This window comes from Scyliorhinus torazame, chromosome 5, assembly GCF_047496885.1.
Source record: "Scyliorhinus torazame isolate Kashiwa2021f chromosome 5, sScyTor2.1, whole genome shotgun sequence".
Taxonomy (NCBI): domain Eukaryota; kingdom Metazoa; phylum Chordata; class Chondrichthyes; order Carcharhiniformes; family Scyliorhinidae; genus Scyliorhinus; species Scyliorhinus torazame.
This window is the reverse complement of record NC_092711.1, coordinates 298,172,110-298,189,498: the sequence shown is the minus strand read 5'-3', so window position 1 is coordinate 298,189,498 and position 17,389 is coordinate 298,172,110. Positions and strand designations below refer to the sequence as shown.

The following is a 17,389-nucleotide window of genomic DNA, read 5'->3' as shown; positions in this document are numbered from 1 at the left end:
CTCGCTGTACTGACGAAAATTATAAGGCAGAACTGTTGCAACAGTCATAGAATCATAGAGATTTACGGTGCACAAGCCCATTCGGCCCTTCGGGAGCTGTTCAGCCTAATCCCACTTGCCAGCTTTGCTCCTTAACCCCGTAGGCCATAGCATTTAATGTGCATATCCAGGTTTTTTCTTTCAAGTACAGTGAGGATTTTTGCCTCTATTCCCAATTTCGACAGTGAGATCCAGACCGCCACCACATTCTGGATGAAAATATTATTCCTCAACTCCGCACCAAACCATCTAACAATTATATTAAATCAATGCACCATGGTTATTAGCTTCTTTTCTAAGAACATTAATCCTCCCTTACCGCTCTAATTAGGCCCCATATAATTTCACGTGGCAAGGTTTCCTTGCAGACTGCCGTACATGTGCGTATGCTGCTTCCTGGCAATGTTGTAGAACTGTGGGGTACGCATTTTAGTTACCGCATGTGGGAAGCAACCATTGCATCGATTGTTCATCATCTTCATTTCTCTGATTGAAGGTTGGGGACGGGGCTAAGTAGATTCAGACTGTTTCCAATAGATGAGTAGTCCAGAACAAGGGAACTAGAACATGAATTACCAAAAAAACACAGGAGTTGGGAGTTTTGTTATATTCCTTCCCTATACCGTTTAGGCAAATTTCTCAGTTAGTAGAAACAAAAATGCAAAGTTGTGGAATGGTGAAGATATATCCATGCCATCTAACGCCTGCAGATCACATACAATTCACTTTCCCCTTAACCTTTCATCACAAGAGGCAGATTTCTGCCGGTCTCACCCTGCCACTGAATGGGAAATTCAGCAATACATCTAAATATTCTTCTAACCTCACATCCCTCACCGGATTCATCCTTGACTGACTGCTTTTAATGACACAACCACTCATTAGTCCCTGGAGCCCTGAAGCTACATTTTCCCGTCACTTCAATGGATGAGGCCAATTTGTACAGATCATCATATCACGGAGTCTCATCTAAACGCACAAATTCACCCCATTCCTTTTTAAACATCAAAGCAAAACCTGGCAGAGGCTGGAAATCTGAAATAAAAACAGAAAATGATGGATAAGTTCAGCAGGTCTGACAGTATGTGGCGAGAGAGAGACAGAATTAACATTTTCGAGTACGTGTGACTCTTCTTCAGCGCTTTTGTTTGGATGTCCATACTGAAGAGCGAGTTGTCAGGGCCAGGAAATTGGAAATTGTTGACGTAAGGCATCAAAGGAATCAGGAATGTAGGTGGGAAGAGACTGGACAAAGGGGAAGACAATGGAGTCAAGATGGGAATAAATGAGTTGAGAAGGAATGAGTGTGAAGAAGGGTGAGACAGACTCGAAGCGTTAACTCTGTTTCTCTCACAATGGATGCTGTCAGACCTGCTGAGATTTTCCAACATTTTCCGTCTTCATTCATTTATGAATATTGTGGCCTGTTTTAAATAGGCAAGGTTGCTCTGCGACACGGACTGTTTGCGAACGTACAGAACAAGTAGATCAATAAAAACAGCAACAATGCAGCAGTAAAATCCAGCATGCACTATCCTGATTATGCAGTCGATAATAGTGAAGACAAGGGAACAGTCAATTTGTATGAAACGCAATCTGAAAATAGGACAGACAATAGGATTTTTAGTGCAAAACTAAAAACATATTGGGATAATGTGCTCGGAGTTTGAGTGAAAAAGGCCATCAAAGCAATACCAAGTGAGCAAGTCAATTAAGTAAATTTATATGAAAGAGCCGTTGTAAAATACATGAAAGAGAAACAGACTGTACAAGCAACGTACGAATGTTAAATAATTACAATTTCAGTGATTCGATATTTGATTATTGCCAAGGATAAGTAGAGTGCCTAAGGCAGGGCAAGGCAGAGACCAGGGTTAAGCTTTTTGCTGTAGATTAAATTTGTTTGAAACACTAATATCCATTTATGTGTCACAAAACACTAATGGAAATCGAAAAATGGAGCTTATTTTCAACAGTAGGGCTTCAAAGTCTGAATGATTCTTTGGCCGGTTCCACCACAAGGCAGGTGGGGCGATAGAGCTCAGGCCCTCCCCCTGTCCATTCACCCTGTCTGCCCACCGCTCCACCACAGGAGTCCATAATGCTGCCTTCTCTTAAGTTAACTATAATTATTTATTTCTCCAGGTGTTCTTCCTTCCACTCTATCAGCAAGTAAAAATACCCCAAGAAGGACCTCAAAGGATGAAATTGTTGTGATGATATTTTGCCACATTGATCATAACAAACTGTCGTGAGTGGATCCCCAGTGTTTTTCGCTTTAGTGCTGGCCCGTGTTGAGCTTCAATTTTTCCATTTAAATGGGCAGAAATGGTCAACCACCACCCAACCCATGCCAAAAACCGAGTGGCATCTGGAATTCACAATGTGAGATGATACCAAACATTTTGGAATTTGAGACGCTCAACAATTTCTTTCAGGCAAAATCTCTTTGATACCTCTGTTACAGCTGTTGTGTATACATTTCTGATTGTTGGCACTGAATGTTCAGTGGGGTTCAGTGCAGGGTGTGTTGATTTGTTTATTCTATTCATTGATGGGATGCCGGTGTTGCTGGCTGGGCCAGCATTTATTGCACATCCCTAATTGCCCATGAACTGAGTGGCTTGCTGGGCCATTTCAGAGGGCAGTTAAGAGTCAACCAGATTATCCTGGATCTGGAGTCATATGTAGGCCAGACCAGGTAAGGATAGCAGATTTCTCTGGAGATATTAAACCAGATGGGTTTTTTACGACAATGGCCCTCATGAATTAGACTTTAAATTCTAGCTTTTTATCTGTGATTCGAACCTGGCTCCCCAGAACATTACCCTAGGTCTTTGGATTACTAGTCCATTGACACTAGCACTATGCTACACTGTCTCCCCATGTCATAGTACCATGGAATCCCTGCAGTACAGACGAAGGCCAGTTGGCCATCGAGTCTGCACCGACCCTTTGAATTAACACTCTACCCAAGTCCCCTGGCAACCTTGCAACCCCGTAATCTAACTTGCGCATCCCGCGACACTAAGGGGCAATTTATCATGGCCAATCCACCAAGAACCCGTGGGGGGAGAGCGGGGGGGGCACATGCAGACACAGGGGGAACATATATACTCTACATAGACAGTATGGAGAACATGCAAACTTCACATAGAATTGAACCTGGGTCCCAGGTGCTGTGAGGCAGCAGTGCTAGCCATGTGATGATACTAGCAGCTATTAAGTAAACGGTATTGCATTCCTGACACGATCCTTAAGAAGTATTGCTACTTTTTCCTTCATTTCTTGAAGGCACCTGGCTTGATTGGTATGTGTATTACCCACATATCCAAGTGGCCGGTCCAAGTGATTGAGTGTTAGTGCACTGCAGAGGGCATCATAAGCACCTTCCATGTGTAGGCATTCTCAGGCTGGTTGGGGGTGGGTCATTGGATGACAATGATAGAATCAGACACTGATAAAGCACAGAGGGAGGCAATTCGGCACATCACAATGGGCCAAATCTTGGGAGATTTTCTTTTCCTTCCTCATCAAGCCTAGACCAATTATATTATTCCTGTCACTGCCCTGATTGCGATCAGCAAACTCAGCGTAGATCGAGGGGTGGAATCTGGGACTTTCTGGTTTGCATAGCTCAGTTTAAACTTGCAGAATCATTGGTGAAACCCAATAAGACAGGTCTCGACTTTGTGCGATAGCGTCAATTTGTTGGTGGAGAATCGGCAGCCCTTTCCGACATCTCCCCCAAATTTTACATCCGTTGAAGTCAATAAAGATTCACCAGTGCCCGTTTTGCGCTCTCACACAAAGTCAAAATCTACCCCAATCAGTTTTCACCGGGTCGTAAACAAATCGAACGTTGGTATAAGTCGAGTTAAAGCTGATCATCAGATCATTACAACACATCACGATCGTTATCATTTTAACAAGTGCCCATCCTCCAATTTCAATCCCCAAAAATCTGAATTACAAAGCTTCAATCATTTTTTTAAAAATGAAACAAACACCAATTTAATGAATACTGTTCCCAAACTGAAATAAAAATGCTCTTTTATCACACTTTAACATATGGCTACTTGGGTGGGACACCAGAGGTTGAACGCTGACCATGAAACCATTCTCGAATTAAAGCCAACGCTTTGTGTGGGTGTTGAAAGACCAAAGTGCAAAACGCTGACATTTGCCATCCAAAAACAAGTATCCCGCAGCCAAGTGCTACACACAGCAGACACATACCTGATGCGGATGAACCGTTATTGATCAACATGGTGGGTGAGTGGAGAGGGCGATGGGGGAGCATCTTGGCTCAGTAACTTTAAGAAAGCAATGCGTCTGATATTTATCTCTGCAATGTTATCTACTTAAACAGCGACTTTCTTTTCTCTGAAACCAATCAAACAGGAACGCAAGAGTGAATCTCACACCCATCAGATGTCAAAAGTCTCAGTGAATGTTCTTCATTAAACCGAGTTTGGATATAAATAGTACTTTCCATTCTTTCATGTCTCTTATCTCAAAGTGGATATAATTGCTGAGGGTTGCACAGAACACCACTCTTTTCGACGAACTCACTTACCCGCTTGATCTGTTGCTTGCCGTTTACTATCTGGACAACTCCACTGTTGTCACAGCTTCCGAAAAGTCAGCCTTGACTCTCTCTGCCTGACCCGTGTCTTCGCTCATGAGTCCTTCTGCATGCCTCCAGTTCGTGATGTTCACTGACAGTCCTGTGTGTCTCTCTGACAGCCCTGTGTGCCACGCAGGCCCTCTGGTGGTGACACTCATCAGTGGCAGGGAACAGCAATCATCCCCTTGCTGTGAGAAAACCAATAAAAGCAGATCTGCATTTTAAGAGAATTTGAGGCACCCTGTGTCTTTCCTGTAATTAAGAATATTAAATATCCAATGCCTAACTTCACAAATTATCTTCACAAATAAGGTATATGCTGATCTAAGCATTTTATATCTCCGAGTGGTGAGGGGCATCCTGAAATTAATCGCACCAAAGAGAGGTTTTGAGATTAATTAAAATTAAATAATCTTTATTGTCATAAGTAGGCTTACATTAATACTGCAATGAAGTTACTGTGAAAAGCCCCCAGTCGCCACATTCCGGCGCCTGTTCGGGTACACTGAGGGAGAATTCAGAATTTTCAACTGGTATCGGAATTGAACCCGCGCTGCTGGCCTTGTTCTGCATCACAAACCAGCTGGCTAGCCCACTGAGCTAAACCAGTTGGCAACAGTAAGGGATGTTACTGGCACAACAAGCAAGCTTGCAGAGGAGGGAATGTGTAGAGTGGGGAACAGGGTGGGCTGGAGCCAACGATAAGACAGTGACGAGTGCAATGTTGGAAGCAGTGAGGGGAGGGGATGTGTTGACCAGCAGCCTACATCCGTAGGCCCGTAACAACCCTGCAGGGGAACGTGGTGAATATATGAGCAGCAGACAAACAAGGAACGGGAGTGGGCCATTCAGTCTCTTGAACAGCTTCACCATTTACTAAGATCATGATAGTAACCTCAAATCTGTATCTCGCCAATTCCAATAAACTATCACCCTCTTGCTTCCCAAGAATCTATCCACCTCTGACTTAAAAATATTCAAAGCCTCTGATTCCACTGCCGTCTCAGGAAGTGAGTCCCAAAGACTCACAACCCTCTGGGAGAAAAGATTTCACCTCATCTCTTTTTTAAATGGGTGACCTCTTACTTTAAACAGTGACCCCCTGGTTCTAGATTCTCCACAACAGGAAACAGCCTCTCCATATCCATCCTGTTAAGAGCTCTTAGGGTTTTTATATGTTTCAACTGAGCCATCTCTTACTCTTCTAATGCCCAGCAGACACAATCCTAGCCTGTCCAACCCTTCCTCATAAAACACCCATTTCTGGTATCGGTCTAGTAAACCTTCTCTGAGCTGCTTTTAATGCATTTACATCTTTCCTTAAATAAGGTGACTAATACTGTACACAGTATTCCAAATGTGGTCCCACCAGTGCTCTATATAACTGAAGCATAACCTCCTTACTTTTGTAATCAATTCCTCTCGCACTAAATAACATTCTATGAGCATCCCTACTTACTTGCTGCACCTGCATGCTAGCCTTTTACAATTCATGCACTAGGACACCCAGATCCCTCTGCATTTCAGAGTTCTGCAATCTCTCACCATTTAGATTAAATGCTTTTCTTTTCTTCCACCTGCCAAAATGGAAAATGTCACATTTTCTCACATTATACTCCATTTGCCACATCTTTTCCCACTCACTTACCCGATTTATTTCTTTTTGCAGCCTCCTTATGTCCTCTTCACAACTTACTTTCCTACCGTGTGTCATCTGCAAATTTGGCTACCATCCCATTTATCCCTTCATCCAACACACTTAATTAAGTTACATACAGTTGAGGTCCCAGCACTGCTCCCTGTGGCAGACGCCACTCGCTACACATTGACAACCTGAAAAAGAACCATAGGCGGGATTCTCCCTTCTAGGGACTTAGTCCCCACGCCCGCCGGAAAATGGGCAGGAATCGCTTCGGACTTTTTCCTAGAAAGTTTGGGGTGATTCTCCGTCTTCAAGGAGGCCAGCAGGGCCCGCAGTGCATCCCGCAGCTCTGGCTGTCGGTGGGGCCCTGCAGTTACGGCCGCCTGGCTACGCATGCACACAGTGGCCGGCCACGCAGCCACACATGCACGCAGCGCCCGTCTTTGCGCCAGCCCCCGCACAACATAGTGGCGCCCTACAGGGGCCTGGCACGGTGAAACACAGGGCCCCCCCGGAATGATCGCGCCTGCCGATCGGTAGCCACCAATCGCGGGCCTGGCCACCGTAGAGGCCCCCACCCGGAGTCGGATTCCCCCCGCCCCCCCGCACCAGAACAGCCCCCGCAGCCAGAACGCCGAGGTCCCGCTGGGTGGGACTACATGTGAACCACAGCGGTGGGACTCGGTGGGCACGCGGCCCGTCAAGCACGGAGAATCGCCACGGATGCCACTTTCAGCGGCCCCCAGCCGGCACTGGTGGCGATTCTCCGGTCGCCTATTTGGGGTAATTCTCCATCCCAGCGCCGAGCGTGATTTCAGCACGGAGGGTCGGAGAATCCCGCCCCATACCTTTACATCCACCTGCACAACTAATTCATCCATTTTATTTTGAAAGCTCCATATGTTCAGGTACAAAACCTTAAGGCTAGTCCTCTTAAAGATCCTTTTCCTGTCCCTACTATTTTTTACAGTGTCATTATCTGGTACTGATCTTTAATTTCTTTGCCTATTACTTTTCTTAGTCTCCTTGCTGTCTTTTTCTCTTGCTCATGATTCTCCCCTGCACTGAGTCCTTACATAGGTTCTCATCGCTCTGACATATTTGTTCCAAAACCTCCAAAACGTTCTAGCAAGTGCCTCCCCCCCCCCCAACCTCAAAGGACATCAGGAGTACCAATCCTGCCCAGGTATAACCCTTCCAGTTTGTATAGGATCCACCTGCTCTGAGGACATGGGTTCAAATCCCACAACAATAGCTGATGGAGTTTAAATTCAGTTAATTAAATCGGGAATTGATAGCTAGGCTCAGTAATAGTGATCATAATGTTGAATCACATTAATTCCTTGACTCTGATAGCCTGAGGATGTGAAATGCAATGTCGTGTTTGTATTCTCTGCTGGCAGCTTTACATGGAATCTACAGCACCTAAAACAGGCCATTTGGCCCACACCATCCAAAAAGCCTCCTCTCCTCATTCTGGATCACCCCATCAGGGTAACCTTCACCTTCTTTCTCCCTCAGGAGGTTATCAACTTCCTTGAATGCATATGCACAAGAATCATGCAATGGTTACAGCACAGGGGGATGCTATGCAGCACATCAACTCTGTGCCAGTTCTCTGCAACAGTGCCCCAGCTCGCCCCACTCCTCAACCTTTTCCATGAAGCCCTGTAAAGTCTTTCCTCTTCAGATAATTATCCAGTTCCCTTTGGAAAACTGTACTTGAATTTGTCTTCACGAATTCAGGCAGCTCCTTCCAGATTCAAACCACTTGTTGTATAAAGATGTTTTTCCTCATGTCACCTCTGCTTTTCTTTTGTTAAACACCTTCGGGCTCTCAAACGTCTGCCGATGGGAAGAGTTTCTCCCCAGTCACACTATCCAGACCCCTCATGATTTTGAACACGTCTAACAAATCTCCTCTCAATCTCTATTCTCTAAAGAGAACAGGCCCAATCTATCCAGATACCTGAAAACTCTTATCCTCGGAACCATCCTCGTAAGTCTTTTCTGCACCCTTTCTAAAACCGTCACTTCCAGTTGAGGCTGGACCAGTGTTTTACAAAGGTTCACAATTTACTTGCTCTACACCACTATTCATAAAATCCAGGGTTTATATAATTTATTAACTGCTTTCTCAACTGTGGTAGTCGGTATTAGAGGTATTACGGTACCCTGTAATGCTGTGAGACCATTGGTGTAGGAAGTACTGTTTTCATTGGTTAAGCCTGCCTGCTGGTTCCGCCCAGTAAGGCGGAGTATAAGAGCCCGTGTCTCCCCAGCAGCTGCCTTCTGTACCCGTGCTGCTGGGGGAAACATCTAGTGTAATGAAGCCTTCAATTGTCTCCAATCGCACTTCTGGAGTTATTGATCGAGCATCAATTTATTACGCTAGATTTTAAAGAACGGAGCTCCTAATCAAGCCGGAGTGTCTGCAACTCAGCCCCCATGCGACTAACGCAGCGGCAACCTTCAAGCACTGGCTGGCGTGTTTCAATGGGTATCTCAGGACAGCCACAATTACACCAACGGAGGACCAGAAAATGCAAGTTCTGCACTCGAGGGTGAGCCCAGAGATCCACACTCTCATTGAGGACACGGACGATTTCGAGGCCGCAATGGATCTGCTGAAAGGACACTATATTCGCCCTGTAAACCAGGTCTACGCCCGACATCTACTAGCGACGAGGCGACAAATCCCTGGGGAAATCGCTGGAGTAGTTCTACCGTGCGCTCCTGGTGTTGGGGAGGAACTGTAACTGCCCGCAGGTTTCGGCCAGCGACCACAGAGAAATTTTGATCCAGGACACATTTGTTGCAGGTATGCTGTCCTCGCAAATCCGCCAGCGATTGCTGGAGAGACACTAGGCCTCAAGGAGGCACGGGCCCTTGCTAGCTCCCTGGATGTGGCCTCCCGAAACGCCCGCACTTACGTCCCCGACCGTGCGGCAGCCCCTTGGGCAGCGTGGAACCCCCCCGCGACCGACTCAGATGCATGCCCCATCCCCCCACAAGCTTGAGCTGCGAGACTGCCAGGCAATCCCGGGGGGCCCCGCTGCCAATTTTGCAGGCAAGCCAAGCACCCCCGACAGCACTGCCCGGGCCGCTCATCCCTCTGCAAAGGATGCGGCAAAAAGGGCCACTTTGTGGCGGTATGCCAGGCCCGGGCGGTTGCTGCGGTCTCCGGAGACGATTCGGGACCGCCACCACAACCCTCTCCACGGGCCACGTGCGGCCAGCGGGCGCCGCCATTTTCCTCCTTCAGGGCCACGTATGTCCTCCGGGCGTCGTCATCTTGTCTCTCGGACACCACGTGTGATGGATGGGCGCCGCCATCTTGTGCACCCCCAGCCATGTGTGACAGTGGGCGCCGCCATCTTGGCTGGACTCTCAGGACCCCGACTCGGATGACCACACACCGCCCGAGGAGAACATCCAACTTCTACCGCGACTAGCCTCAGTGACCCTGGACCAGTCTCGGCCACGAACACTCTCGACTGCAACGACGATCGTGCTCACCATTGGGCATGAAACATCCTGTCTGATCGACTCTGCGAGCACGGAGAGCTTCATACACCCCAACACGGTAAGGCGCTGTTCTCTCCCCGTTCACCCAGTTAACCAAAATATCTCCCTGGCCTCCGGGTCTCATTCAGTGGAGGTCAAGGGGTTCTGCATAGCGAACCTCACGGTCCAGGGAAGGGAGTTTCAAAATTGCCGGCTCTACGTCCTTCCCCACCTCTGCGCTGCCACAATCATAGGGTTAGATTTTCAATGCAACCTCCAAAGCTTAACCTTTAAATTTGGCGGCCCTATACCCCCCCTCACTTTCTGCAGCCTCACGACCCTCAAGGTCGATCCGCCTTCCCTGTTTGCGAACCTCACCCCAGATTGCAAACTCGTCACCACCAGGAGCAGACGGTACAGTGCCCAGGACCGGACCTTTATTAGGTCGGAGGTCCAGCGATTACTGAGGGAAGCTGTCATTGACGCTAGCAACAGTCCCTGGAGAGCTCAAGTAGTGGTTGTAAATCATATCATAGAATTTACAGTGCAGAAGGAGGCCATTCGGCCCATCGAGTCTGCACCGGCTCTTGGAAAGAGCAACCTACCCAAGGTCCACACCCACCCTATCCCCATAACCCAGCAACTCCACCCAATACTATGGGCAATTTTGGACACTAAGGGCAATTTAGCATGGCCAATCCACCTAATCTGCACATCTTTGGACTGTGGGAGGAAACCGGAGCACCCGGAGGAAACCCACACACACACGGGGAGGATGTGCAGACTCCGCACAGACAGTGACACAAGCCAGAATCGAACCTGGGACCCTGGAGCTGTGAAGCAATTGTGCTATCCACAATGCTACCATGCTGCCCAAAAAAAGACCGGGGAGAAGCATAGGATGATCATCGATTATAGCCAGACCATTAACAGGTATACGCAGCTTGACGTGTACCCTCTCCCCCGCATATTCGATCTGGTCAATCGGATCGCACAATGCAAGGTCTTTTCCACGGTGGATCTAAAGTCCGCCTCCCACCAGCTCCCCATCCGCCCTAGCGTCTGCAAATACACTGCTTTCGAAGCAGATGGGCGGTTCTACCACTTCCTAAGGGTTCCCTTCGGTGTCACTAATGGAGTCTCGGTCTTCCAACGAGAGATGGACCGAATGGTTGACCGGTACGGTTTGCGGGCCACATTTCCGTACCTTGATAATGTCACCATCTGCGGCCACGACTAGCAGGACCACGACACTAACCTCCGAAAATTCCTCCATACCTCAAAAATCCTTAATCTCACATAAAAAAGCTATAAAGAAGAGTAAGATAGATTATGGGAGTAAACTTTCCCAGAATATAAAAACAGATAGTAAAAGTTTCTACAAATATATAAAACAAAAAAGAGTGGCTAAGGTATGTATTGGTCCTTTAGAGGATGAGAAGGGAGATTTAATAATGGGGGATGAGGAAATGGCTCAGGAACTGAACAGGTTTTTTGGGTCGGTCTTCACAGTGGAAGACACAAATAACATGCCAGTGACGAATGGAAATGAGGCTATGACAGGTGAGGACCTTGAGAGGATTGTTATCACGAATGAGGTAGTGATGGGCAAGCTAATGGGGCTAAAGGTAGCCAAGTCTCCTGGCCCTGATGGAATGCATCCCAGAGTGCTAAAAGAGATGGCTAGGGAAATTGCAAATGCACTAGTGATAATTTACCAAAATTCACTAGACTCTGGGGTGGTCCTGGCGGATTGGAAATTAGCAAACGTGACACCACTGATTAAAAAAGGAGGTAGGCAGAAAACAGGTAATTAACTTCGGTAGGAGGGAAGATGCTGGAATCTATCATCAAGGAAGAAATAGCGAGGTATCTGGATGGAAATTGTCCCATTGGGCAGACGCAGCATGGGTTCATAAAGAGCAGGTCATGCCTAACTAATTTTGTGGAACTTTTTGAGGACATTACCAGTGCGGTAGATAACAGGGAGCCAATGGATGTGGTATATGGATTTCCAGAAAGCCTTTGACAAGGTGCCACACAAAAGGTTGCTGCATAAGATAAAGATGCATGGCATGAAGGGTTGGTTAATTAATAGAAAGCAAAGGGTGGGGATTAATGGGTGTTTCTCTGGTTGGCAATCAGTAACTAGTGGTGTCCCTCAGGGATCAGTGTTGGGCCCACAATTGTTCACAATTTACATAGATGATTTGGAGTTGGGGACCAAGGACAATGTGTCCAAGTTTGCAGACGACACTAAGATGAGTGGTAAAGCAAAAAGTGCAGAGGATACTGGAAGTCTGCAAAGGGATTTGAATAGGCTAAGTGAATGGGCTAGGGTCTGGCAGATGGAATACAATGTTGACAAATGTGAGGTTATCCATTTTGGTAGGAATAACAGCAAAAGGGATTATTATTTAAATGATAAAATATTAAAACATGCAGCTGTGCAGAGAGACCTGGGTGTGCTAGTGCATGAGTCGCAAAACGTTGGTTTACAGGTGCAACAGGTGATTAAGAAGGCAAATGGAATTTTGTCCTTCATTGCTAGAGGGATGGAGTTTAAGACTAGGGAGGTTATGCTGCAATTGTATAAGGTGTTAGTGAGGCCACACCTGGAGTATTGTGTTCAGTTTTGGTCTCCTTTCTTGAGAAAGGACATACTGGCACTGGAGGGTGTGCAGAGGAGATTCACTAGGTTAATCCCAGAGCTGAAGGGGTTGGATTACGAGGAGAGGTTGAGCAGACTGGGACTGTACTCGTTGAAATTTAGAAAGATGAGGGGGGGATCTTATAGAAACATATAAAATTATGAAGGGAATAGATTGGATAGATGCGGGCAGGTTGTTTCCACTGGCGGGTGAAAGCAGAACTAGGGGGCATAGCCTCAAAATAAGGGGAAGTAGATTTAGGACTGAGTTTAGGAGGAACTTCTTCACCCAAAGGGTTGTGAATCTATGGAATTCCTTGCCCAGTGAAGCAGTAGAGGCTCCTTCATTAAATGTTTTTAAGATAAAAATAGATAGTTTTTTGAAGAATAAAGGGATTAAGGGTTATGGTGTTCGGGCCGGAAAGTGGAGCTGAGTCCACAAAAGATCAGCCATGATCTCATTGAATGGTGGAGCAGGCTCGAGGGGCCAGATGGCCTACTCCTACTCCTAGTTCTTATATTCTTATGTTCTTATAACAAGGATAAATGCGTGTTCAGCATCGACCGTCTAGTCATCCTCGGCTACGTAGTGCATGATAGAGTTATATGCTCAGATCCCGAACGCATGCGCCCCCTCATGGAGTACCCCCTCCATCACTGCTCCAAGGCCCTGAAATGCTGCCTGGGATTTTTCTCTTATTATGCCCAGTGGATCCCCAACTATGCGGACAAGGCCCGCCCACTAATCCAATCCACGGATTTTCCCCTGTCGACAGAGGCTCGCCAGGCCTTCAGCCGCATCAAAGCGGACATCGCAAAGGCCACGATGCATGCCATCAACAAGTCCCTCCCCTTCCAAGTCGAGAGCGACGCGTCCGACGTAGCTCTGGCGGCCACCCTCAACCAAGCGGGCAGACCCGTGGCCTTCTTCTCACGCACCCTCCACTCTTCAGAAATCCGCCATTCCTCAGTTGAAAAGGAGGCCCAGGCCATAGTAGAAGCTGTGCGGCATTGGAGGCATTACCTGGCCGGCAGGAGATTCACTCACCTCGTTGACCAACGGTCGGTGGTCTTCATGTTCGATAATGCACAGCGGGGCAAAATCAAAAACGACAAGATCTTACGGTGGAGGATCGAACTCTCTGTCATAATATACATCAGTACATTATGGTGCAATCACATACACACACTGATGGACATGCAGTAGGACCAACCAGCATACATAACACCGCAGCCAATCACCAGTGAGAGCTCAGGCATTATAAAGACAGGGGACAGGAGAGTTCCCGCTCATTCTAGCAGCAGCCAGCTCAGAGCACAGAGCTCACAGCCTGCATAACAGACATTCACCATGTGCTGAGTGCCTCACCATAGCTAGTGATAGGAAAGGGTCCACAGTTAAGCTGGTATTGCTTATACCCACATTTACAGTTTGTTAGCATAGTTGAACAGTTAATAAAATAGCGTTACGCCACTTCCAGCATTGTTGGCTTGTTTGTCAACCAGAACACTCAACACGACATGGTACAAGGAGTGGCCGCAATCTAGCACTTGTGAGACCTACCTGCAACTTCTCAGCATTCCGGCATCCTACAGCATGGAGAACATTAACCCGCCGCCGCTGCTCCGCATCGCTGGCAATCTCAGGGTAAATTGGAAGATATTTAAACAGCGCTTCCTTCTCTTCCTCGAGGCCACGGACAGGGAGAATGCATCGGACACCAGGCAGATAGCCCTTCTTCTCTCCACGGCTCGGCAACATGCCATCCACATCTTTAACTCCCTGACATTCACAGACGATGAGGACAAGACCAAGTCCAAGGCGGTGCTCCTCAAATTCGACACACACTTCAGTGTTGAAGTCAACGAAAGCTTTGAAAGGTACCTGTTCCAGCAGCACTTGCAGGGTAAGGACGAGCCTTTCCAATCCTATTGAACACACCTCTGCATCCTCACGCAATCCTGCGGCTACGGGCCCACCTCCGACTCCATGATATGCGACCAGATTGTTTTTGGGGTCATGTCGGACACCCTGCGTCAGCAGCTCCTTAAAGTTTAGCAACTAACCCTAAGCGACTGCCATCGAGACCTGTGTCCTGCATGAGAATGCCACCAGCCGGTTCTCCTACATACAGGCAGCTGAAACGGCGCAGCAAGGGCCCCATGAGGCGGAACGGGTCCAAACGATCGAACACCTCCCGGGCGGCCGTCTGGAGGAGGGCAGCCATTTCGCGCGCTTTCCGAGGCCTCCCGCGCTTGTACACGCCAAACGAGGGGATGGTGACGAGGAGAAATGCGATGCGCAGGCCCGCACCACGCAAGACCGTACCATGCATGTGCGGTGGCGCAACGAACGCACTGACATCACGACATGTGGCAACTGTGGCTCTGCCCACTTAAAGTGGCAATGCCCTGCAAAATCGCGACAGTGCCTACGCTGTGGCAGGCTTGGCCTCTATGCTGCCTGCTGTCGAGCAGCCCAGCCTGCCAACTCGCAACGATTTAACCAGCCTCGCAGGAATGTTCGGGCAATCCAACCCACCTTCACCGAGTCCGATCCTGACTTCATGCAGACCAGTGACACCGAGGACAGGGAGCCTTTTCTAGTCGCTGTCATAACCAAGAACAGGCTGTCCCTGAATCAAAAGCACCAGCCGCTGTTGGTACACAGCATTGATCCGGATGACGAGTGGTGTGCCACCCTGACGGTCAACCGATCCCAGATCAGATTCCGTCTGGACACTGGTGCTTCCGCCAATCTCCTCGCATGGTCAGCATTTCAAACCCTGGGGGTCAAACCAACAATTCTTCCATCCAATTGCCAACTGGTCGACAAAATCCTGCTCAAACAGGACGCCACGCCTGTGGTTCATGCACCTCACAGAGTCCCAGCACCTCTCAAGGACCGCCTCAAGCAGCAGATGCAGGACCTCCAGGACCAAGGAGTGCTTTCCAGAGTGACGGAACGAACCGACTGGGTCGGTTCCATGGTGTGCGTAAAGAAGCCCTCCGGCGAGCTCCGGATCTGTATTGACCCAAAGGATTTAAATCGTAACATCATGCGGGAGCATTACCCTATCCCCAAGCGTGAGGAGATCACGTGCGAGATGGCTCGAGCCAACATATTCACCAAGCTGGATGCATCAAAGGGCTTCTGGCAGATTCAATTGGACAAGTCCAGCAGAAAGCCTCACGGTGAGCCTCACGTCTGTAGTGGGTAAAGTCTTGGAGGGGGATTATAAGAGACAAGATTTATAATCATCTAGATAGGAATAATATGATCAGGGATAGTCAGCATGGCTTTGTGAAGGGTAGGTCATGCCTCACAAACCTTATCGAGTTCTTTGAGAAGGTGACTGAACAGGTAGACGAGGGTAGAGCAGTTGATGTGGTGTATATGGATTTCAGCAAAGCGTTTGATAAGGTTCGCCACGGTAGGCTATTGCAGAAAATACGGAGGCTGGGGATTGAGGGTGATTTAGAGATGTGGATCAGAAATTGGCTAGCTGAAAGAAGACAGAGGGTGGTGGTTGATGGGAAATGTTCAGAATGGAGTTCAGTTACAAGTGGAGTACCACAAGGATCTGTTCTGGGGCCGTTGCTGTTTGTCATTTTTATCAGTGACCTAGAGGAAGGCGCAGAAGGGTGGGTGAGTAAATTTGCAGACGATACTAAAGTCGGTAGTGTTGTCGATAGTGTGGAAGGATGTAGCAGGTTACAGAGGGATATAGATAAGCTGCAGAGCTGGGCTGAGAGGTGGCAAATGGAGTTTGATGTAGAGAAGTGTGAGGTGATTCACTTTGGAAGGAATAACAGGAATGTGGAATATTTGGCTAATGGTAAAGCTCTTGGAAGTGTGGATGAGCAGAGGGATCTAGGTGTCCATGTACATAGATCCCTGAAAGTTGCCACCCAGGTTGATAGGGTTGTGAAGAAGGCCTATGGAGTGTTGGCCTTTATTGGTAGAGGGATTGAGTTCCGGAGTCAGGAGGTCATGTTGCAGCTGTACAGAACTCTGGTACGGCCGCATTTGGAGTATTGCGTACAGTTCTGGTCACCGCATTATAGGAAGGACGTGGAGGCTTTGGAGTGGTGCAGAGGAGATTTACCAGGATGTTGCCTGATATGGAGGGAAAATCTTATGAGGAAAGGCTGATGGACTTGAGGTTGTTTTCGTTGGAGAGAAGAAGGTTAAGAGGAGACTTAATAGAGGCATACAAAATGATCAGGGGGTTAGATAGGGTGGACAGTGAGAGCCTTCTCCCGCGGATGGAAATGGCTGGCACGAGGGGACATAGCTTTAAACTGAGGGGTAATAGATATAGGACAGAGGTCAGAGGTAGGTTCTTTACGCAAAGAGTAGTGAGGCCGTGGAATGCCCTACCTGCTACAGTAGGGAACTCGCCAACATTGAGGGCATTTAAATGTTTATTGGATAAACATATGGATGATAATGGCATAGTGTAGGTTAGATGGCTTTTGTTTCGGTGCAACATCGTGGGCCGAAGGGCCTATACTGCGCTGTATCGTTCTATGTTCTATATTCAATGTTCTAAAGCTGTGTACTTTCAACACCCCATTTGGCAGGTACTGCTACAATAGAATGCCATTTTGAATCATATCAGCATCTGAAGTGTTCCACCGCATCATGGAGCTGATGATGGAGGGCATCTAAGGTGTGCGCGTCTATGTGGACAACATCATCATCTGGTCCACCACCCGCAGGAACATATCAGTCGCCTCCAACGCGTTTTTAAGCGAATACGGGACCAAGGCCTGCGCCTCAACAGAGCCAAATGTTCTTTCGGCCAGACCGAACTCAAGTTTTTAGGAGACCACATCTCCCGGTTGGGTGTGCGGCCGGATGCGGACAAGGTGGCAGCCACCACGGCCATGCAGAAGCCGGCGAATAAGAAGTCGG

The 17,389-nt window shown here is 47.9% G+C and overlaps 1 protein-coding gene across 1 annotated transcript in view; it reads right to left on the bottom strand.

Moving 5' to 3' along the window:
- LOC140421238 (phosphatidylinositol 3,4,5-trisphosphate 5-phosphatase 2A-like) overlaps positions 1–4,701 on the bottom strand; it is a 189,888-nt gene extending 185,187 nt beyond the window's left edge. The window contains exon 1 of the mRNA XM_072505798.1: positions 4,619–4,701. The gene's annotated coding sequence lies outside the window, so the exon portion shown is untranslated. The remainder of the gene's footprint in view (positions 1–4,618) is intronic.
- Between the last annotated feature and the right edge of the window lie 12,688 nt (positions 4,702–17,389).